Here is a 26,095-nt window from a genome sequence, read left to right as displayed (position 1 = left end):
CATAATCCACATTTATACTTCACATTCACACATTTAAATTCTAATAAAAGTTACGAATTATAATTAAAGTTACTTTTATTCGAATTTAAATGTGTGAATGTGAAGTATAAATGTGGATTATGAAAAAATTATGATTCTTATTTGCGAAGAATTTGTATTAGTACTTTTGTTTAGTATTTTTGAAATGCAAGGAAATATAAAAACCGTTTCAATATAAAATGATTTTCATTGTTATTATTTTATCATCATCATAAATTATTCCTTATCCCCTCCCCCCCCCCCCCCGAAAAAAATCCTAGCTACGTGCCTGTGTATTTTTTTTTATGTCTTCAGTCATTTGACTGGTTTGATGCAGCTCTCCAAGATTCCCTATCTAGTGCTAGTCGTTTCATTTCAGTATACCCTCTACATCCTACATCCCTAACAATTTGTTTTACATATTCCAAACGTGGCCTGCCTACACAATTTTTCCCTTCTACCTGTCCTTCCAATATCAAAGCGACTATTCCAGGATGCCTTAGTATGTGGCCTATAAGTCTGTCTCTTCTTTTAACTATATTTTTCCAATTGCTTCTTTCTTCATCTATTTGCCGCAATACCTCTTCATTTGTCACTTTATCACCCATCTGATTTTTAACATTCTCCTGTAGCACCGCATTTCAAAAGCTTCTAACCTTTTCTTCTCAGATACTCCGATCGTCCAAGTTTCACTTCCATATAAAGCGACACTCCAAACATACACTTTCAAAAATCTTTTCCTGACATTTAAATTAATTTTTGATGTAAAGAAATTATATTTCTTACTGAAGGCTCGTTTAGCTTGTGCTATTCGGCATTTTATATCGCTCCTGCTTCGTCCATCTTTAGTAATTCTGCTTCCCAAATAACAAAATTCTTCTACCTCCATAATCTATTCTCCTCCTATTTTCACATTCAGTGGTCCATCTTTGTTATTTCTACTACATTTCATTATTTTTGTTTTGTTCTTGTTTATTTTCATGCGATAGTTCTTGCGTAGGACTTCATCTATGCCGTTCATTGTTTCTTCTAACGCCTGTGTATAAGTATATATATATATATATTTTAATTTGAATTCAAAACATTTCGGGTTGAAGAGAAAGGCGCTAGTACCTGCCATGAAATATTGTGTGTGTGTGTGTGTGTTGTATTTGAGATCAATGTCGTAACAATTATTTAATGTCTTATTATTTTTCTCATTAGGTTGTCGTTTTATACAAAAAAAAAAAAACAAAATTCGGTAACCTAAATTGTTTATATTGAGACAAAAATAAAGCATATTTGTTAATTAATTAAGATGGGTTAATTGAGTATTTGTTTTAGTACAATCATTTTTTTGATACTCTAAATGGCAACATCTTGTTGCTAAGAAAGTCAACTTCCCCTTCTTCACTTCATTAAACTACAAGCGTTTAAAGTTAGACAGTTTACGACAGTCATTAGCAGTGTCAGCCTTGTTCAGTAGTGGTGTTATGTATATAACTATTATTTATAAAATGATTAAACCGAACCAAAATATAAAATTAAACTTCAACATTGTAATCGATTCATCACAGATTTATTTATTTTTTTTAATCGTGAAGATTATTTCGATTGAAATTATTGAAAACATCCTTATAAGTCAATTCTTATCTACGATAAGTCGAACCGCAGACCTTCAGGTCTATCAGTAGGTTTTTAAAATCTTTTATTACGAATTTATGTATAAATGTCGATATAAAAAATATTTATTTGCATAAGAAACCAATAGGTTGTGATAATAATCACTATTATTAATAGCGATTGAGCATGTGATTATGTATATTGAAACCAAGAATTGATCCTTTTAGTTTAAAGCAATATTTCTTTTTTTTTAGTGAACGACATGTAAATTTTTTTATGTGAACTTTCAACATGTAAATCGGGTTTTAATGATAATTAAAGCCAAGAATTAAATCTAGAACCTTCAGTAATGATTTTTTTTTGGGAGGCGATAGTCATATGTGAATACCTTGTGATCTGGGGGTGTCCAAGTTAACCCACCGGGTTGGTGAACGCGTCTTCCCAAATTAACTGATTTGGAAGGCGAGAGTTCCAGCGTTCAAGTCCTAGTAAAGCCAGTTATTTTTACACGGATTTGAATACTAGATCTGGATACCGGTGTTCTTTGGCGGTTGGGTTTCAATTAACCATACATCTCAAGAATAGTCGAACTGAGACTGTACAAGACTATAACTTCATTTACATTCATACATATCATCCTCATTCATCCTCTGAAGAATTATCTAAACGGTAGTTACCGGAGGCTAAACAGGAAAAAGAAAGGGGTGTCCAAGTTAAAAATCGATCCCGAGACCTTAAACTTCACACATTACTTTTTGATAGTATTAAAAAATAAATCTCTCTCTCTCTTTCTTTGTGTGTGTGTGTTTGCGGGCGCGCGTATTTTTATTGTAGATGTGCTTACTGTTAACGTACTAATCGGCTTTAGATAAATTTATAAATAGTGAAATCATATCATTACATCCTTATGTACCACTCGGTCGCGGCGACATTATATTTTTATTGTTAATTACAATATTCGATTTTTTAAATTTCTGCTTTAAATTAAAATAAAAATATTTAGTAATATTTACCAAAAAAAAAAAGGTATAAAAGCGCGCACGCGAATGTACACATATATATATATGTGTGTGTGGAATCATCACGTTTACGTGCGCGGATGTAATTGTATATATAAATTGAAAAATTAGATAAAATTAAATAATTGAAAGCATTGCTCGTTTATGTACCGTTAACTATGTTCTTTAGCTAACACATACAAGTGAATTTTAAAAGTTGTTTTCATTTATTATGTTGTAAGTTATCACGGTTTATGAAAAATAAAATCAGAATAAAAATTTTAGTTAAATTTTTGTCAAAAAAAATTAATAATAAGTCTGACCATCTAACATAAAACCGACCTGCATAACACATCAATGTAAGTTTCAAGAAAAGTAAGAAAATATTTCTAAGTATTTCAAACTGAAGAACAAAATGAATTTACTTTCTAAAATAGATAGTTAATTTATTAATCACCAAATGTAAACACAGGCAAAAGGTTTTGTTATTAACAGAAATCTAATTTTTTTTAAACAAAAAATATAACTTCAATAAAATATTGATATCCGAAATAATTAGTAAGAAGAGCAGATTTAAATAGAAATAATAATATTATTTTATTAAAACGTAAATAAAATGTTTAGTCTACAAAAGAATAATTTGCTTTCAAGCAAGTACCTATTCTCTTCTAGTGTACCGGTACTTACTTGAAAGCAAATTATTTTAGTTCCATATTTTTATAAAGTAATCTGTACTTTATAAAAATTTAGTTCATTAAATTCCCATAAGTTAACCATTATTTAATTGAGTACTATTTTTCTTATTACAAAATATTTCAAAGAACTTACCTAGTTTACATTTAGAAATATTTTCTAAAAAAACACCACTACAGATCGTAAAGAAATAACCATTTACTGTACGACAACGTCGTTAATAACACTTTTGTTAGATTAATAAATTATCAGAAAGAAAATGTTAAATAATATTACTATGTAAGATTTGTTTATTTTCTCTACATCGCTTAATATAATGGAAACAACTAATAATATAATAAACACAATACAATATAACACATTTTGACACACTCAGTTGTTTTTGATGAACGAGAAAGTCAAATGCACTCAATAGTTATAATACTATCTTGTTCCATTCTCCGTGCACACTCCCGAATAAATATAATTTTTCATCTACGTAACACATTTTGACATACGCAGTTGTTTTTGACGAACCAGGTGGAAAACGAGAAAGTCAAATGCACTCACCTATCTTGTTCCATTCTCTGTGCACACTCCCTCTCACAGTCTCCAATACGTACAAACTTACCACACTACTAATTTTTTTTTCTTTCATTATATCGTTCAGAAGCCATCTTTTTCTTTTATACTGTTTATTTTTGCTGTTAAAAATGATTTATTCTATTATACAATTCGCATTCAACCGAATCGTAACATTACAAAGGTTTAGCAAAAAGAGATTTTGAGTGAGAAAAAAAATTATATTTATATAGAATAGTATATTTCAGTATTTATATATAATTAAAATTGTGCGCGCGTATGTGAGTATACAAATAAATAAATAATTTAATATATTAATTATTTAGAGATAATAAGGTTTACTGAAACTGAAAATTACTTCAAAATTATTTAAGAAACCCGTTCGCTTCGGTTAATATTATTCTTAATAGGGAGGGTTGTATTCATAAAACACAGTTCTAACATTTAGTGATTAACAGATGCCATGTTGCCATTAGCCTGACTTTTCCTTCCCCCCTTGGCCCCGTACCTGCCAAGTTTTGGCATCATATAATTCGATGCGTTGCGTTTGAATTATTCAACACTACATAGAATAAATCTTCCAAGGTAAGGAAGTGGAAAAAAAAATAATTTTTACGGTAAATTTTTTTTTTTTTAATTTAATAACGAATCAATATATTATAATAATTTTACTATTATTTATAAAAAAAAAAAATTTTTAAATAATTAAAATCGATGTTATATTCTCCGTGATATATTTATTTCTTCGTTTAAGTTTGTTTTCTTAATATTGTTTTTGTATTAAATATAAATTTAATAAAAAAAAAATTCGAGTACAAAATCTGACCTTTTCTGCTCGAAGAAACGATAATACTATTTTAATTCAATAATTTATTATTATTTAATATTCACTATATTCAGTTGGAGGTTGTGTGGGGAAGTACCGTATTGAAATTTTGAAGTGAATTAAAGTTTCAAGCCTGACCGGTATACGAACCGGGACCTTTCGGCGGATAAGAAGGAAGATAGCGCTTATTTGTATTATAGATGTGCTGGGCTGTACTGTGAAATACGGTAGTCGACTTGAGATAAATTTGGAAATAATCGTTTTATATCATAATCCCCTTTTGTACTATTCATTAATATTTTTTATCATCTGAATTAAAATAAATGGTCCTTTTGTGTTTTTTCAGATTAGTTAGTAAAGATGATATAGTCTAAGTTGTAAAATTTTGTTCAGATCCTGACAGAGAATCGACCCCGACACCTTTTGTGTAACAGGCTAGCTCGCTGCTACTTTTTGTGATACTAAAGTGGAGATAACATTTTATTTTTAATTGCACTATTATGTTTTTTTAAAACTGATGTTTTTTATATCAAAATAAATAATAGCGATATTTAGTAAAAAAACCAAAAAAAATATATGAAGGACGCAGACTGGTTTTTTTTTTATCCAAGTGCAATTATAAAGTAAAGTAAGTGTAAATTATATTAGGTAAAAAGAAATAATGGAAAACCTTATTACCGTTTGGATATCTTGATTACGTTCGTTTGTTAACGTTGTTTAAAAAAATTAATATTAAACTGTCCGTGTCGGTCGGTCGCTTGTTATGAGAGATGAAACAATGCATTACCCCAGAATTCAGTATTCTGGGGTAATGTCTTAAAATTAAGAGATTTTAACTCGATTCTAAGAAACAAAATAACATTGTAAACAGTGAATCACAATTCCTGTTTAAATCAATTTATAACATCGCTCATGTAATTACGGTATATTGTGTATTTTCATTATTTTCTTTTACCTTAAAGTAAAATTATTATGGAATATTCTTTTGTTCTAAATAAAAATCAACAACCATTATTCTTGTTAGTTTCAAAATAAATATATTTATTATAATAATGAAGAATTGTGATATATTATGATGATATGTAGGCACGATGAAAACAAAATACTGAAAATAATACTGTTTTCATTGCTATACGAGATACACAGTTATTTGTAAAAACAAGAGAAGTAACACCATTAAATATTAAAATAAGATAAGTTTATATAGCATAAGTTATAGTATTTTGTAATTATGTTATTGAATTAGGATATATATATATTCTAGATTTTAGGAAAGATTGAGACAAACATTTCATAAAGTCTATAAAAAGTAGAACATATTCTATCTGGTGATTTAGTGTATATTTATGTGTTGATTTACAATAATGTTAAATGTTATTAAATAAATATTTTACTTTACTTATAAATATATATCCAGGAATCTGTGAATGGACTTATTAATATATATATATATATATAGATAGGTTAAAAAAAAAAATAGTAAATTAACTCTGCTAAATATTGCAATAATGTTTATAAGTAATTTGATGGAAATAAAATAAATTTTGGATAAAAAAATTAAAATGTATGTGTATATAGAAAAAAAGATAATGAATTCGTGTGAATAAATAATGTAAGTATAGTATTTTAATTTAATCTATCCTTATTATTAGGTTTTTATAAGTTCCAGAATATTGCTGATTTTAATCCATTTATAACACTCACTTGACTTGTTTCCAGGGTAGATTTTTAAAAAACGCATCAAAAATGGCGGCAGATTAACATTGTTTTCTCTTAAGCGACGTGAGAATGCGTTAAATACATCAACTCACATGGTTGTATACTGTTGACGTCCTTTGTAACGGTACTGTTTACGGCTATTTCTCAGTTAAACGATTTAGATTAATTTGTTATTCCAAGTAATCTTACTTGAATGCTTACTAAGAGAATTTGATAGAAAAATAATTTGACTGATTGGTTTCAGCTAATAAAGAAATACTATTTTGCGTCGTGGTCCTTACCTAAAAGTAAGTAATGACATGTATAGTTAATTGTACACAATATGAATGTGAATTTTTGAACCCGTTTTACATTAATTATTTACAGTTAAACATACTAATAGTTTTAAATAAAATTATAAGTAATTTTAAAGACGTTATGTTTATAGTGTATTTAGACCTAATAATGGTGTATCTTTTAACTGAAACTTTTTTAATATTTTTTATGAACGAAGTTACGTTTTATTACTTATGCTTGTTAGTTCTAATTTCCATGTTAATAAGTATTTTGAATATTATTAAGGCATTAATCTGAAACTGATAGTCAAATTGTAACCCTAATATAGAATCATTAATTAAAATTAAATGTAAAAAAATCCTATTTAGAGAATTAAAACTAGAATTCAGATTTTTATAGGAAGAAAAAATTAAGAGGTTAATGAATCAGTTTCTCCAAGGGAAGAAATTTTGTTTTAATTGTTTTAAAACAAATTTTAACTTTTCCGTTTTACAAAACAATGCAAAATTTATTTTTATTTGTGATTATAGGCTCAGGTTATGTCATTTGAACACTTGTCCAAAATTCTACTTAACATTTGATCTCGATGTGTTTAATAAATACTATATGTTAATTAATTCTTAACATTATATCTTATAATTACGATAGATCATTCTTTCCATTACTAAATTATAACTAACTCAGTGGCGGCAGGGAGACTTGGGTTAGATAATATCCAACCACAACTCCTTACAGTATTATGATTCCACAACAATGTGCAGAATAAGATCCTGGAAATTGAAGATTATAAAGTAAAGTAAAATGTTATTGGCCAAATGATGAGCTTGACAAACCCCTGGCCAGCATAGTTGTACAGTGTAAATATTCACAATGTTTTTTTTTTGTTTTTTTATGTAATAATGTTCTTTTAAACAATTGATTCTTAAACTTTTTCACCCACCACCCACATTAAGAATCAAAACGTTTCTAGCCTAAAACTTACCAACTGTTAAAAATAATAATTGTAGTTCTCTTAAAAAAAAAACAACTGCAATTGTTTTTAAATGTGGCATATCCTATTTCTGAGTTGAATCTTACACTTTAAATGAGAGCAATTAAAATGCATATTTAATTGTATAGTTATATAACAATATATATACATCATCATTCATTCTATGCAACCTCCTACCTGCAAAGACCTAAATTTTTCAGGAGAGCAGAAAAACCTTTGGAATTGAATTAACAGAATGCAATATTACAGTTATATCGTAAATTTAATCTAAGATTTCTAATTACCTGTTTTTAAGATAAATTCTTTTTTTCATCTATTACTTGCTTAGAAGATTTCTTACAATTAAAAAAAATACTATGTGTTTGTTTTGCCATGTAGGTGATTTCAAACAATGGTGATCAGCTACATAGGGCCTTTTGAACTTTATTCTTGGATGTTTTAGTTATAGTTGAAAAATATGCTTTGAAAAACATCTGTCTGCCTAGAAACTTAATTTTGCCTGCCTTTTTCTTAAACTGAAACCTAGTACGTTTATGATATTATTAGGTCCATATTATAAAATGTTTTTCTTAATTATTGAAATTACTAGGAAACAAAGTAATTGTACAGATAGAATGTAAAATACATAGAGATAACAGTACAAAAATACATTATAAGAGATATTTAATTAGTTAATTACCTTTAGGCTTGCAAACTAAAAATAAATTAATGAATAACTATTCCTTCATTAGTACACTGAAAATATAAAAACACTCTTAAAAATTAAAGTAACAGTTAAAAGATAAAAAAAAAAATATAGTAACATTACAAGGAATATTTAATTAGTTTCTTATCCTACTGACTTATAACTTAATCAGACTTTTATAAACAAAAAATTAAACTTTGTATTGAATTATTACAATTAGGTTTACCAACTAAAAATAAAACTAATAACTGTAGCTTCATTAGTATACCATGAAAATATAAAAACACTCTTAAAAGTTTAAAGTAACAGTTCTGTACATTATAGTTCTACATAATAAATGTACAGTATAATATTATTTTATTAAAAATATTAATTTGTTGACACCTTTCTTTACATTTTTTTTTATTTCTTTTTACCTTAACATGTTCTGTTGCTCCTCGTTTTCCTGCACAAATGAATGGAAGACCATCATAGAAGGGCCAAAAATCTTTATAACTTTTTTAAGTTCCTGGAGATTTTGATTTTTTTGTGTCACTTATTGGGACTTAGCTCTTTTTTTTATAATCTCTCTTTTGGTTCTTTTCTGTTATTTTATCAGTCTGTCCATCTAATTCATCAATTGATTCTCCATTCTCACTTATCTTATTGAGTTGTCCTGATCTATAAACCCGTCTTTTAAATGTATCCTCTCCAAGATCAAGTGTCTAAAAAAAAATTCTACATACCCTTATCTTCTCTCCACCATCATTTTCCAGTAGGTTGTCATGTCCCTCCAATTTGACGTTTTTGAGATGTGTGTAGCTTCTTCTTTTAATAATGGGCCTTGAATTAACTAAAGTTGTCACAAATGTTTGTTTTTCTTTCCAAGAGGTAGGACTATGCCAAAAATGATTAAATATTTCCTGTTGCTTGGTATCAGATACCGTAGTGCACAAAAAAGTTTGATTCGTTCTTTTTGAAGGTCCGGGTAATAAGACATGGTTACATTTACCTTTTAGGGATCTAGCTTCCTTTACAAGTGTTCCTACAACCTGTCTTCCAACTCTTTTATCTCCTAAATACTTTTTTCTGAAGCTCTATGTTTTTTGTTTTTTTTTTTATTTATGTTTCATGTTTTTTTATCTCGGCAATACTTAATTTTTTTGGCTTTCTAACCTTATTTACTTCCTCACAAGAGGTGTTAGTCGCAGTAGGAATATTTGAGCCAACTTCCTCAAAATAACAGTCAATTCAATACTAGGTCTTTCAGAATTTACCTCAGAGTCAACCAATGATGAAATAGCTCTTGAATTATTGTTTGGTGTGTTATTTGAGACAACTATATCAATAAACTCTAGCTGGTCTTGTGAATATTCATTATTAGAATCTAAAAATATATAGACAGCAGTGTTACCTGAAATCGGTATCAACGAATTACAAAAAAGGATTCTATCTTCATTGGCTTCATCAAAAGAAGATCCATTTCGTTGAACTAATTCGATACTGGCATTTGCACCTACCGCTGCTTTCAATATACCTTCAACTGATCTGGGGTACCTGAAAGAAAAAATCATAAAAGCTAATAATATGGTAGTGAACAAAAATTTATGAATGTTGGAATTTTATTTTGTTGACAGAGCTACCAGATATTATTTAACCGATTTATATTGTTTACTTAATAGCATAGGATCATCACGCAAGGCATTCAGCATGTTAGATGTGCAAAGTGCACATCTAAAAAAAAGTAATTATCAAGAAATTATCAGCTTACTAGAACATATTACCAATTTTAAACTTATTAAAATAAAGTTAAAGGATAGATTGAATTTAGTGTGTAAAAATGGCTGCAGAGACTGCAATTAAAAAAATCTTTTAAACATCAAGACTTACCAGTTTTGTCTAAAGGACAGGAGCTCTGGACTGCTTCTGTTTCAATTTCATTAACAAATTCATCTTTTGTTGCCCCTTGGGTTTCTAGAAAAAGAACATAATACAACAAAATCATAACAAAAAAATGTGTAATGAATTTTCTATTATAAGATACTTTAGGCTATAAGGAAAAATGTAACCATAACAGATTTTTAATCTGAGTACTAAAAGTTATTTCTAAAGAATCTTGAAACAAATTCTGCTTATAGGTCAATACCTTAAACAAATAACATAATTAGGGAAAAAATTATTACAAATTTCATATGGTATCATTAATGGTTTTCGTAAATAATCAATGAAAATGATAGCTAAATTTAGTACATCCTAACCTTAAATTGAATTATACAAATTATATTTAAAGGAATTGAAATTAACTTACCAGTAAATTTTGACCATTAAAACTGTGTTTTTGAAAATATGAATAAAAGTAATCCCATTTTTAGTTGTGGGGAACTTCTACTGAGCTTAGCAACAAGAAAATTTACTGGTAAGTTAATTTCAATTCCTTTTTAATATAATTTGTATAATTCAATTTAAGGTTAGGATGTACTAAATTTAGCTATCATTTTCATTGATTATTTACGAAAACCATTAATAAAACACAGTTAAATCTACATAAAAAACAAAAAACCATTAACCACATTAATACAAACAAGTACAAACAGCTGATTGCATGAAATCTCTTAAGTAACATCTGGTTCACATAACATAGTTCACCCTAAGCCATCTACATAACGATATCAAATAGAGGAAAACTCCCGTGTGGATTAATGTTACACAAGAGGTTTGAGAAATATTCAGTTTTTACCTAGGAGATTTCTTTTTTTCACCGCATAGACTTGTAGAGTTTGAAAAGCTGATTCCAGTGATATACAACTCAAAATTGATTTTTGAGGCGCATAGGAGGTTTCACAGAATGAATGATATATAATTATATAATAACAGTGATAGCGTATTCAGTATAACAATACAATAATTTTAAAACAAAGCTTTCAATTGAAAAATATTTTAGTAAGTATTTAATTTTAATTTGAAATATCAGGAAAACATAATTTTTGCCGTTACCTTCCTATCAGCCATCACCTTCCTAGACAGCTTGAATGCCTCCAATTTTCAGATTGGGCATTATCGCCCACTTTGAGAACAAATGTTTTAAACTAATTTTTTTTAATTAGGTACAAAATCTTCAACATTGAACAATGTAATTAAAATTCTAAAGGTTCTGTTGTGTTTCTTTCTGGATTTCTTATCTACTGTTACTGCCAAAAAGTGTTACGTGCTCTAAATACATATTTGTATATTTACAACTTTTATAAGATTTTTCCTAAGAAATTCTATAGGTCTTTCAAACAGTAATGAACTTCAGCTGTTTTTTTAGTGTTAAGATAATGTTTATAAACACTTCATAATGTTTTAAATTATAAACTATCATAGAATTATATAATCCAACAGAAGTAAATGGAACACAAATGGTGAGATCATAGATGGTTATATTAATATTGTCAATGTTTAGCATTAAGTGTCTTTGAAATTATGTTTTAAATTATATTAAAAATTACTATGTAAAGGCAATCATTTCAAAAAAATGTGTTTCAATGTTTATTCATTGTAATGAAATGTTTTTAAATGAAATTCTTTTCTTGAAGATGCTTTTACAGATAAGATATTGCACAGTAAGATACAACTCTGAATAAGTTACAACTCTGAATGTGCTATATTGTTTGTTTTGAAGAAGCCACTGTAGTTATAATTTCAAGTCATAAGAGTTCTTGAGAAAATTTTTGATCAAGTTATTTTAATTTTGCATCCTAATCTGGATGAAATTATAAAGCTAATCTGTCTTAAAATCTTTTATTTTCATGTTCCTGATAAATTTGGTAATTAGTCATTCAATTAGGTTCAGTGTATAAATGTGTGAATCCTATTGTCAATGCAAATAAGATGTGAACTAATAAATAAAAAAAACGTGCAGATTCAATAGCTGAGGGTGTCAATACATATTGATTCAGTTTTGTTTCTGATAAGCTAGAGTGCATTTCAAAAGTTAGAAACGTATCTTATTGCTATTTTATTTTAGTCCTTTTATTGCTATTTATTACCTTGCATACGTTACTGCTTGCTTTATCATCTTGCTATTTATTGCTTACTTTATTGCTGTTATCTAGTTTTCTTGAAAGATTAGTTTTCTGAAAGATTTCATCAGAAATTACTTCTGTGGAAATATTTAATAATTTGAGATCTTACATTTTTTTAACTAGCTTATTTGGTTTTCCTTTTTTTAAAAAAAAGTTAAATATTTGTTTCATTAATTTATTTTCATCCATTCCAGTCAAGTGACCATAAAATTAGTTCTTTTTCTAATTGTATGACTTTTAAAAATTTTGGTAAAATTCTTCAGATTTGCTTAATTTAGCAGTATTATTTTGAGTTTTGGCCGTAAAGTTACAATTATTAGATTTTCCTAAGAAATTTTGTAAGATGAAAGCCACTTTGATTTTTTGTGTTCCGGTTTTTATTTTTTTCTAAAACATGTTCAGCATAATTATTTTGCTTTAAATTTTTGACTCTTGATTGATTCTTATTCTGAAATTTTCACCGTTTGGATTCTACTTTTATTATTGGAATCCATTATATAAGATTTGTAGCCTAATTTTGTTTGCACATTTTTCTAGTTCTTGATTTTCATTTTCTCTATCTAAAGTCTTTTACCAAAGTTACCAGATCATCAGCTAATGGTAGAACATTTACATTTAAGTATTAAGATGTTAACCCCCCCCCCCCTCCACCCATTTTTATTAAGTATTTGTATTTTCCTATTATATTCTGCAATTAATTTTTCCAGAGCACAATCGAGTAATATTGTAAGACCATCCTCTTGTCTCACTGTAGTTTTTATTTAAAAGGTTATTTTGATGGGTTACCATACTTTCAACTTCCACTGCTATAGCGCTAGGCAGGATAGTAAAAAGCAACAGGAACACATGAAATAGATTTACATTATCAAGTAAAATATAATACTGCTTACTAAGAAGTCAAACATTTTTACAACTTATATTGCCAATGTCTATCTACATTTTAACCATTAGTTTAATCTGGCATTATAGTATTAGTTTATAGCACATTAACATAACATAACTAACGTAATAAATAATAATTATAATCACCAATCAGCTGTCATTGATCACTGATGAGATCCAATTACAAATCCTGTTAATTAGGTACACAATAATAGGCAGTATTATATCATCCCTGCATCAGTTGGGTTTAAGGAAACACTTGCTGTTATGATTACATTTACTATTTGATCATAAAATTTGATTTGTGACCTCAAAAAGCAGCAACAGCACATGTATTCTTCAGGTCTAAAGTGAAGCATGTAATTAGAAAGGAAAGCTGGACGGATGTACGAGTAAAGTGTTATTAGAAGTGGATTTGCAGGTTTGTTTTTAATGTTATAGAATATATATTGTTATATTAACATAATGGAAAAATTAACATTATTTGTACCTCCCTTAAGGTGGTACACAGTTACTTTGTACTAATTATAAATTGAAGGTGGGTTCAAGGACAGGATTTTTTTAAAGGCAGACAGTTTTTTGGAAAAAGCTTTTAACAGTTCATTGGTGTATCTCAATTTTTACACTGCCCAAAAACGAGTGTAATGTATTTAGATTGTTTGTTTGTTTGCACAACAGTTAAACCAATTTAGACATATGACTAAGTTGGATTCCTTATTTTACTGGGAGTGTCCTAGGCTATATATATATATATATATATATATATATATATATATATATATGTATAAAAATTATACAATATACAAATTTATCATCCACACTCTCTCTTTAATTAACCTATAGAGTTTATCTTTGGAATAGATTTACAACATTATAAGTATACAGTTTAGTAAGAAGTCAATGCCACAATGCCAGACAGTGCTTCCATCTCATCAAATGCAAAATATAAAATCCACTCTTAAGTTAAATTTAAAATAAGATTACAGGTACTTCTTACACTACCCAGCAGGCAGTTAAAGAACTTAGGTTAAACCAATTTAGACATATGACTAAGTTGGATTCCTTATTTTACTGGGAGTGTCCTAGGCTATATATATATATATATATATATATATGTATAAAAATTATACAATATACAAATTTATCATCCACACTCTCTCTTTAATTAACCTATAGAGTTTATCTTTGGAATAGATTTACAACATTATAAGTATACAGTTTAGTAAGAAGTCAATGCCACAATGCCAGACAGTGCTTCCATCTCATCAAATGCAAAATATAAAATCCACTCTTAAGTTAAATTTAAAATAAGATTACAGGTACTTCTTACACTACCCAGCAGGCAGTTAAAGAACTTAGGTATACACTGGTTTATAATTCTCCACTATCTTTCGGTAGGTAATTCCCTAATTTTTTATTGTTTTTTAGCTGCCATAATTCACACCTCTATTATTTTTCTTATGTTGATCTTTGGCAATGTAATCTATAATTTCAAATTAACTAGGACAAAGTAGATTTGGTGAAGAAGATCGAGTGGAAAAAACTTCCTTAAATTTAATAAACCATCAACCCAAGTATGTAATAAAATTCACCTGATATTTCGCTTAACAGTTGCATTTATATAAGCACAGTCACCATTATGGTATATTCATGGAACTAATAAGCTGAAAGTATATGGAAAATTAAAAATTAGATATTTTATTTTAAAGCGTTATGAACTAATTTACTGATATAAAACTATAAGCCTAAATTATCCAGATCACTTGCATTACAGTTTGCAACTTATCAAGATTGTTATGAATATACTAGAGCAGTATCATCTGCAAAAGTTATAACTTTACCGTAAAATTTATGTGAGAGTAGTACATTAAAAATTATAGAGTAGATCCAAGAACCATATTCATTAACAATATTAGCAATTTTATCTTTATCAGAAACAACATTTACATATATTTTTTATTTAGTAGTAGGCATAGAAGTATACTGTTTTTTTAATTCTCGACTGATTCTTTGCAGGTAATTCCCTCGCATTTAAAAAATTTTTTAGCTGCCATAATCCACACATCTATCTTTTTCTTAAACTAAATGTATTCAGTCTTTTTATGCCACATCTTATACAACCCGTCTGTTCGAGATAGGTAATGTGCAGCCCAACTTCATCCATGACTTAAAATAAATAACAGATTCTGATATATTATTAAATCAAAAAAGTTATTAAACTGAAAATCAACATCAAGAATTTATATGTTCATATAAATATGATCTTAATCCAGGACCCTTTAAAATTATTTTGGGTTCTGTCCTTATTAATAGCTATGACAAAAGCCCTATAATCATTAAAATGTGTCAGAATGACAGCACTAGAAACATTGTGTGTTAATGTAAAATTGATCGAAAATGTAATCAATACAGGATGGCCTATCATACTCTCAGTAACTCTTCTATTAGCATTAACTCTAGCCATTTGTGCTAAGTATTTCTAGATATTGTTCACCATTACTGTTTTATTCTTTTTTTGTAGATATTCATGGCTTATTTTTTCCTAACCTCTCATTACTTTTGTTTTCTTAACATACATTGTCACTATTCAGCAATAATGTGCAATCATGTGCTTCATCTCCAAAAAAAATATTCTACAAACACTGTTAACATTTTACAATTTATTTTCCTTTCTCCTAGATGTATTCTTTCATCTTCTAGAGCATTTTTGATCATATCTCCTAACTACACATTAAATAAAGGCAGCATCCTTGCTTATTCCTCTTCCTAGGTTAAACTTAATTTGAGCATACTTTATTTTAATAACCAATTCCTGATTCAGCTGAATTCTCTAATTAATCTTGTATATTTGGATTCTACATTTGTTTTTGTCTTATTATTTACATTAGTTTTTCTAATTGACACTATACTTATTCCTTTCCTCTTCCTATATACCTATTGCTAATAGTTTTGATTAGCCTAATCACATCTGCAGTGCCTCTATTCCTTGTAAATCTATTTTGTTTTAAATCGTGTGTTTTTTTTTTACTTGGTCTTTCTGTTGAAGAGAAGATTAAAAAACTTAACACAATGTTTCTTGGAAATGGAATCATGATTGTTTTAAGAAAATCTGACAATATCCCACTGTTATCATTACATAATTTTGTTATTTCCTGAAATCCTCTTATAAGAATTAATCAGTTATGTTGATGCTAATAAAACTTCCAATTTTAGGTTTGCTGCTTCTGTCTCAGGTTTTTCGATTTAATTACAGCCTTCATAAGAAGATCACTTGGTTTCATTTTGAGCAGTGTTGTACTTATTCCACCTTTCAAATACATTTTCTTGTTCCTATAACACTACTACCTATTTTTACTGGTAGTTTCTTTAATACATCAACTTATTTCATGTTGCTGTTTTTACTTTTTTGCACATAAGTTTGTACTTCCCTGCTTTTTCTGAATTTTCTACATATCAGCAGGCGTCTCAAAAAGCCATTTCTTCTTTACGTTTTGTGTTCTTAATTCCTTATTCAGTTTTGTAATGATTTCTTGTAAGAAGAATAATACCCCATGGCCGCAGAGATGGCTTCACTCACACTTACAATTTGCCACAGAGCTTGCTTCAGTCGCCATTCCAATCTAACCAGGGGGCTTAACCCCTTCAACCAACTCACTGTATGTTATCCTCATGGTTGTGAGAATAATACTGATAAATAATATTTTTAGTATTCAAACTTTATAGAAACCTGAAAAAGAAAGTAAAGATAAAATAATAGTAACATGGTAACTAACGTACACACACCTTTGACAATAGGAAATTCATAACTTATTTCTGTTGCCATGATGACAGAAATATAACAATAAAAGGAGGATTAATCTGTGTTTTCCTTAATGAATATTTTTAATATCATAACCATGTAGACAATGTCTTTAAACCTTCCCTGGGAAAACATGAATATACCCTCCAAATTTGAAAGTAATTGGTTGGCTGGTTAGTTAGTTCTTGCATGATGTGATAACAAACAGACAAACTATGTACATATAGTTTGTCTCTGAACAACCGTGATCTGTTAAATGGAGAGTACAGGATGCATGCAAAAGTTAAAAGTTAGCCTTCAACTTGCTAAAAAATACAGTTTGAATTTTGAAAATCGGACGATTGACGCCCCATAGATACTCTTTTTGCCTTCCGTGAGGAGCTCGCATATCTCACTATTCTAGCCTCACACAGTCTCCACGGGAAGCCTATTAGTGTTAAAAAGAACTTTATTTTCTGTAACGTAAATTTAATTCTATTATTTTTGTAACATTCATTCGACTCATTCAGTTCAACCGCAGCTCACACTGTGATTGAGACTCACACTTTGTTAATTCAATTATTAAATGCCTTCTCAATACTAATCTGTATTACTATCGGAAGGCAGAAATCATTTGTTTTTGTAAGTTTTATGTTTATTTATAGTTTGTTTGATTGTTACTGTTTGAGCAACTTAATATTACTTTTTTCTTTTTCCTGTTTAGCCTCCGGTAACTACCGTTTAGATAATACTTCAGAGGATGAATGAGGATGATATGTATGAGTGTAAATGAAGTGTAGTCTTGTACATTCTCAGTTCGACCGTTCTTGAGATGTGTGGTTAATTGAAACCCAACCACTTTGGTTATACCGGAATTATCCTGTTCACTTGTACCGATTCATTGTATCCCATAGAACTTACAAATTATAATAGGGTAGTGTATGATACTGCAATAATTTTTTTATGTACTGTATACGTTTTATATGCAAATTTAACTACAGTTGACATAAAAATTTTAGAATGAAAAATTAAGTCACCTCCGTGGCGCGAGTGGTAGCGTCTCGGTCTTTCATCCGGAGGTCCTGGGTTGGAATCCCTGTCAGGCATGGCATTTTCACTCTACAAAAATTGTTATTCACCTCAATCCTCTGAAGCAATACATAACTGTGGTCTCGAAGGTTAAAAAAAAAAAGAATAGATAAATGGGATAAAAAAATGAATCCACCGGGTTGGTCTAGTGGTGAACTCGTCATCGCAAATCAGCTGATTCCGAAGTCTAAAGTTCTAAGGTTCAAATCCTAGTAAATGCGGTTACTTATTTATGGAAGTAAGGTTGTGAAATATCGAATTGATTTTTTTTATTGTTACATAAGCCACCATACTCACCATAGCTAGAGTAAGAATATTGATAAGTGTTCTCTTCTTTTTTATTATTTTTTTAAATATATAATTATAATTTAATAATATAATTATATAATTATAATTTTTATTCATAAATGTGATATTTTGTTTTTAGTACTGAGAAAGCTTTAGAGTTATTCTACAATATATCTAATTTAACTAATAAAAATGAAAAGTTAATTAACCAAATAAAAATTAAAAGTTAAATTTAAGTACAGTTAGAAAAAATTAAACTATTGTTAAAAGTTTGAAAGGAATTAAGAATAAATATAGCAGCTAAAAACAAATGATCACTCAGGATAGCTAACTACCAGTAAAATACTGGAAAATGTGGACAAGATTTTGGAACTCATCTGTGAATTATCTATTAATTTTGTAATTTGGTTTGGGGTTTACCAAGAAATATCTTAACCAAAAACTTGAGCATGCATCATTCACATGACTGTGAGGTTAGCTCTCAGATACTGCCACCCAAAAGCAGCTATGTGTTCAGGAGAAAATGTGCCTGTTTGTTTAATATCATTTGTCCTTTAGACAATTTTTCTTCCATTTTTAGATTTTTTTAGTCAAACTAAAGTCAGGCTAAAGTTAAAAAGTGCTACTAAAACCTAAATTAAATTATAAACTATGTAAAATAAAATAATGTAATTAAAATCTAGCAAAGTATTTCCAACCTATTCCACAGTTCATGTTATTGTAAATTTGGTCGCTGTAAATTTAAATGAAATTAGGTCAAATGACTATATATGTCAAATGACATATCTCTTTAAATCTTTGAGAGTCTTGCAAAAAATTTTAGCTTGATTTCTGGTAACAGTTACGGAATTTTTAAATCGCATTAGGAACAAATTATAAGCACATCAAATTGAGAATTAAAGTGTTGTGATTAAAAATATATTTTTTAATATGACCATTAGTAATTATTGTTAGTAAAAGTAGCGATTGTTGGGTTTACGAACTATAATAAATTTAAATAATATTTTAACACTTATAATTCACAGTTTATATGATTTTGGTGTGATGAAAACTTTCAATGGCAGTAATGAGAACTGATTTTGATTGTTTATGATGATGTTCTGATATGTGAACACATTCTTAATAATAATGTAATTAAATGGATAAATCTCAAAGAGCTGCCAGCTTTTGTAAATTGAAGTCGGGCTCATATCCTTACATTCTCTTGCCGATTTTGTCCCTTCTCCTTTTGATATTGACCTCAATATGTGTCACACTCTTCAACATGTTTTACTCTTCTTGCCTCTTGAATATATGTTGCTCTTTCATCTTTTTCAAAATACTTAGTTTAGTTCAAAATATTACAGTCCGCATTTACATTACATGTAAATCTCCATTACATTTGCCATCCTTTCCTCACACTTGCATTCCGGTGTATACAGTTAATATTTTGCTTTTGAATTCTTTACGTCTTTTGTTCTTCAAAGAAACCAATGTGCTTTACTAGTCATCTGGTGTTTATTCAACATCTGATATCATCTGTAAATTTCTTGTCATGCTCTCTTCAATAATAAAGAGTGTTATTTACAGAAAGTAAAAATGCTAGTTTTGAACACCGTTCTTCAAAATCTCATCATAAATATCATTGTTTTTCTGCTTTTCTTGAACTGTAATGGATTTAATGTTTAGTCCCTTTATGGATAGTCCATCATCGATTCCACCATTTTTCAATCGTTTAAACCTGGAGTCTTCACCATTCTGAACTAACTTATTTTTATTTGCCGAGGGGGACAGATAAGCATTTTGTAGCTACGTCTTTTTTTTATAAAATTAATGTAATTACTATTGCATATCGGTTGCTATTTTAGACGCTAATTATTGAACGGGCTGAAACATTTAGAAAGGATGAAAAAAAAGAATTTCTTGAGATTATTTCTTTGTTATATATTACTGCTGGTGTAAAACTACACAAGTTTATTAAAGATGACAAGAAATTTGCTTCGCTTTTATTCACTCGTATAGTAAGTACTTGAGGGGTGCATACCCTCAAAGGTATTATCTTACTAATTTTCATTTTTAGTTATTTAAAAACATTTAACATAATTTTTATTTAAACTGTGGATAAACCTGTAAAAATAAAAACAAGTTTTTAAGAAATGCAAAAATGAAAAAAATTGCAGAGAAATAATGTAATGAAATCGCTATCAAATGTAATGTGTCTGAAATGAAAAAATATATTTTTCACGCGATTATCAGAATGGAATCAGGATATTTGTCATTGTAATAATTCAGTATTAAGCAATGACACGGACAATGTAATGATGACCTATTTCTTCAGATTGTCATGTAGATAGTTTTTTTTCCTTCGGTACCACCGTTCAGTATTACTTCATCTGAAGTAATACCTAACTTCAGATGAATGACAGTTTTTGTAGCATTTGAAAATGTCATGACCAGGATTCGAACTCGTTATCTCCGGATGAAGGGCCGAGGCGCTACCACTTGTGCCACAGAAGCTGGCACTTGTTAATTTATCTGAACATAACTGACAAGACCATTAGAGGAAGTTCTTTAAAATAGAATTTACATCTGATCGATGAGGAGTATGATGTGAACATACATACCTACATACATATTCGTATATAAATTTCATAAAAGTTTTTTGTTGATTTCAGACGTTTTTCTTTGTATTAGTTAAAACGGAAGATAAACCTACAAGTAGGTTCAAAGGTTCAAAGTAGGTAAATTTAATAAATCTATATGAATATGCCACTATAGTTTAGCCGATGAAAGAAGAAATTAGAGTTTGAGCTGTTATAATTTTGATGCTAAGCGCTAAAAAAAAATAATATCCATGAAATGAACCTATCACATTTTGTACAATTTTAATTAGACATGTAAAACTTGTTGAAATAATACATTCATAGAAAAACATTGGAATACTTGATTCTCATTCCTTTTAAATCTTTATAAATTTCCTATATGAATTTCAGAGCTTTGTAACTTTTACATACTATGTTTATAAAATATTAATTTCAAGTTGTTTCAGTGATTATTTTGAAGATAAATTGGCCTTATAAAAACATAAAGTAATAGCTGTGTCTTTATCGTATCAAAATCTTTCTCTTTTACTTTTTGAAATTTTACTCTTCTTGGTATATGCAATTTCTGAGCCGTATAACTTACACTAAAGTATTCTGCAGAATACCTAGTTAATTTACATTAAAATCTGGAATTCTATTCGTTTATATCCTAACAATTATTTGTTTGAGGAACAAATAATTGTTATATAATAATAATAACAATAATAAATTGTTATATAATAATTGTTATATAACAATAATAACATTTAGTTATTATTACGGGATAATAATACCCCGGATATTTTGGTTTATTACAGGGATATTTTGGTCCATTATATTATTCTTTCAGAAAATAAACATTTATATACGGCAAAAATTATCGGATCAAAAGTATTTTCTTTGCTGTTTTGAAACAAACTTAAAGCACACGACTAAGTGCAACAATAAATCTATTTGTTTATGATTAAATTTCCATAATGAAGGTAATATTGCTATTAATTATGTTGTTCAACGATGCACTTGGAGAAAATAATTACCTTTAATTACTACTAAGGCATCATTTTGAGAAAATAATTGCTATTTGTTAAATATTATCATTGTATCAGTTATTTTTAGAACACATAGTTTTTAGAATTATTAGCTAACTCGTATAGAAAAATTGGAGAAACTAATACTACGACTATTCAAAAATTTGCTGCTCCAACATTTTTAATAGGATGGATAAATATAAACCGGTTGCCATAATTACATGTTGCACATGTAGATTGGCCTTTAAGCATCCTTGATTACTCAAACCTAGTGGAAGATGCAAATTCAGAAGGCCAAGTGACTGACAGGCAGAACAGGTATAAAAGCGTTTTGATGATATTGCCTCATATAATTAAAAAAAAAAAAAAAGTTAAACTATGTATTTTCTATAGACTAATCCTAAGAATTTGTAAAAAAAAATTTTTATCGGTCTATTATGTTTTTAGATAGAAGAAAAACCTATCTGGCACAAACTTTTTATCGCCCAAATTATTTGTTGAAAATTTCATTAATTCTTTCAAAACTGCTGAAATGAACTACATTATTCATATATAGAGAATCATTTTATTCCTATGAATTTAATTGACATATTTTTTTCTCTCCGATGACAATAAAGGGGTTGTTGGACGTTTTTCTTTTCTGAACATTTGATTTCCCATCATCAAAGGATGAAGGAAAAATTCTTGAATGTGATTTATTCGTAACCTCACTGCCGTATATTTTCATTATCTGCTTTTAAATTATTACTGGCCGGAAAGTTTCCTGAATTTAAAAACCGTATTGCACTTTTAATTTCAGAATTATATATTGCAATTATAAAACTTAGCGTGGGTCAGATTAATACTACAGAGAATTAACTTAGTGCTACTTTCACATATTCTTTATTTTTCTCGTGAATATATTATGTGTTAATATTATTATACCGTTGAAAAATTTGATCAAAGACTTTTAAATTTTTAGCATTTCGAATCAAACTAAAAGAAAAACAAGCATCAGCATACAGTACCTTATTGGTGAAAGCTTTCACTTGTTTCATCAGTCGTATGCATTATCAATAATGGATTTATTTTTGTTTTTCTCTGTTAAGTTTTACCTTCTCAATAATATTTTACCTTTTATTACTCCTTATCAAATAAATAATTATTTAAGTAATAAGATAGTTATTAAAATCTATTTAAAATAGTTATTTAAGAAGGTCTCTTTACTTTCCTTCTTTTTCTCCTTTATTTATTTATAAATTCTAGATGCTTTAGCTAAAATGAGTCATTCTTTCCCTTAATTTTTAAATATATCAGTCCGTTTTGGCCCTTTCATCCGAAGGTCCTGGGTTCAAATCCTGGGCAGGCATGGCATTTTCACACACTACTTCATCATTCATCTCATCCTCTAAAACAATATCTAATGGTAGTCTTGGAGATTAAAAAAAAAATAAATCAGTCAATTCCTGAGCTGGTTAAACGATTAAAAAAATTTGAAAAAATCTTGTTAAATTTGAAGCAGTTCAATAATAATATAATGATATAGTAATAATAATAATGATGATATAGTAATGATATAGTTTTCCTTTTCAATTTCTAATTTTATTATAACGTTATAACATCTTAACAGAAATATTAATCCGTTGATTTTTATTGTAAATGGCACCACTTTTTTAAATATAACCCTGTAAGATATATGGTTTAACACTTTTTATTTGACATTAACTTAGTGTACAGGTATCCCAAGAAGTGTTGGCAAAATTTTCAGGATATCGAAGTAAACAAAAAAGTTAAAAGTAGAGAAATGCCGTATCTTGATTATTTTCCTCTCCATGCCATTTTGTTTGTTCAATAAAAAATGTACATCTCAGAACAGATTTTAAAGTTTTTTAATCAAATTATGTATTAATTAAAATTTTAAGCCTTTTATTATGAACAAAATCGCATTTCATTTGTACAAATCGGTTTATAAATGACTGATGTACGGGTAAAATTGTTTAATGTATTAATTATTTGTTAAATACAAAAAATTATCTAAAAAACAAACCTAAATATCTGAAGAAAAATAATAAAATAAAAATAAATAAAATTAATAGTGATAATAAGCTTTGCGCTTTATTAAAATACTTACAAGCAAGCAATAATGCGGGTTAATTTTGTTGCAAACTAATCAATTTTATTGTACCACAAGGATTTGTTATCAAATAAATATGATTATATAAAGTATATATATATATATATATATATAGGATATTATATATATATATTACATAGGATATTATATATCCATTTTCAATTTTTTTTTCCTTTTGTTATTATTATTTTACATAAGCTTTTTCTTAAATTTTTTTGGTAGGAAGTTAACAGATTGAAGGTTAGGGGGCATATCTATATCTAATTACAGTTTTGACATTTTATTTTGAAATATTTTTAATTTTGAATACCAATTTGCTTTTCCCAGTCATCGTCAGCCATCTGCTTCAAAGAAGATGTGCATGCTTGCATGTTAGTTTAATTATTTCAAACCAGGGTCAGCTGATTTTGGAGGTGCCATAATAAATTCTCATTTTATTCACTAATTTTGTTATTAAAAAAATTAACTTTTAATGAAGAATTGAGATATGACATATAGGCACAATGAAAAAAGTAATAATGATACTATTTTCATTGCTATAAGAGATACACAGTTATTTGTAAAAAAAGAGAGTAACATTATTAAATATTAAAATAAGATAAGTTCATATATCAGAAGTTATAGTATTTTGTACTTTAGCTGTTGAATTAGAAAGGATTTATATTCTAAATTTTAGGAGAAGGGTTGAGGTTTACCTGACTTATACCTCAGACTGGTTTTGTTTGCAACCTTCTAGAAAAGAAACAAGAGTTCCTCGACACTACGACAGGGAACTTAAAAGCAATTTAGGAAAGAGGGAATGGTAAATCAAGGCAACAAATACTTTATTACAAGTTGATTGGGACTACAATACGTTATTGTTTGGTGATTTAGTTCATATTTCTGTTACAATAATGTTAACTTAATGTTATTAAATATTTTACTCTACTTATTATAAATATATATTCAGGAATCTGAATAACCTACACACACACACACACACATATATATATATATATATATATATATATATATATATATATATATAGGTAAACCAAAATAATAAATTAACAGAGGTAAATATTAAACTTTAATTGAAAAACAATTAAAAAATAACTATTTAATCTGTACTAAATAATTTGATGGAAATAAATATTGTTTTTTCTGTGATATATTAAATAATAAATTTCAAACCGACAGACAGACCAAGAGAAATAATTTGATAGGTCTACTGATTGGTTTCGTCAAATAATGAAATGATGGTATTTTGTACCATGGTCCTCTACTAAAAAGTAAAGAGTCTTTGAACCCGTTTTACATTATTTTTCATTCGTACTGTATGTAAATCATCAAAGAATATTACAAGGTAATAATAATAATAATAATCATCTAAACTATGATCGTGAATAAAAATAAATTAAAATGTTTGTGTATTAAAAAAAGATAATGAATTCGTGTGAATAAATAATCGAAGTATAGAATTTTAATTTAAGCTATCGTCTTTATTAGGCTTTGATAAGTTCCTTAATAACATTGTTTTTAGTACATTTAAAACACTAACTTTACTTTTTTCCCGCGTAGATATTAAAAATTGCATAAAATATGGCGGCAGATTAAAATTATTTCTCGTAAGACACGAAAGAATGCGTTAAATACATCAACACACACGGTTGTAAACTGTTAGCGTCCTTTCTAACGGTAACGTAAACGGCTATTCAATTTATCGATGTAGATTAATTTGTTAGTCCAAATAATCTTAGTTCGAGTGCTTACTAATAGAAATAATTAGATAGGTGTACTGATTGGTTTTTGAGAATAATTAAATACTATTTTGTGCCATGGTGTTCTACTAAAAGAAAGTAATGACTAGTTAATTTTCTTAATTGTACGTTATGTGAATTTGTTTTTGAACCGGTTTTAAATTAACTATTTACAGTTGTACTTCATACTAATTGTGTTATCTAG

At 28.2% G+C, this 26,095-nt stretch overlaps 1 protein-coding gene and 1 long non-coding RNA gene across 2 annotated transcripts in view; one reads left to right on the top strand and one right to left on the bottom strand.

Moving 5' to 3' along the window:
• The window catches only part of LOC142332835 (dynein axonemal heavy chain 10-like), a 64,844-nt gene extending 61,179 nt beyond the window's left edge, over window positions 1–3,665 (bottom strand). Inside the window, exon 1 of the mRNA XM_075379460.1 lies at window positions 3,447–3,665. The gene's annotated coding sequence lies outside the window, so the exon portion shown is untranslated. The remainder of the gene's footprint in view (window positions 1–3,446) is intronic.
• Window positions 3,666–3,965: 300 nt separating this feature from the next.
• Window positions 3,966–13,709, top strand: LOC142333318 (uncharacterized). The gene is made up of 3 exons (XR_012758584.1): window positions 3,966–4,153; window positions 6,418–6,704; window positions 13,496–13,709. It is a non-coding gene; the product is annotated as an uncharacterized LOC142333318 (long non-coding RNA).
• The last annotated feature ends 12,386 nt before the right edge of the window (window positions 13,710–26,095 follow it).

This window comes from Lycorma delicatula, chromosome 12 (genome assembly GCF_047948215.1).
Source record: "Lycorma delicatula isolate Av1 chromosome 12, ASM4794821v1, whole genome shotgun sequence".
Taxonomy (NCBI): Eukaryota; Metazoa; Arthropoda; class Insecta; order Hemiptera; family Fulgoridae; genus Lycorma; species Lycorma delicatula.
Note: the sequence above shows the minus strand (reverse complement) of the source record. Positions and strands in the feature narration are given on the sequence as shown.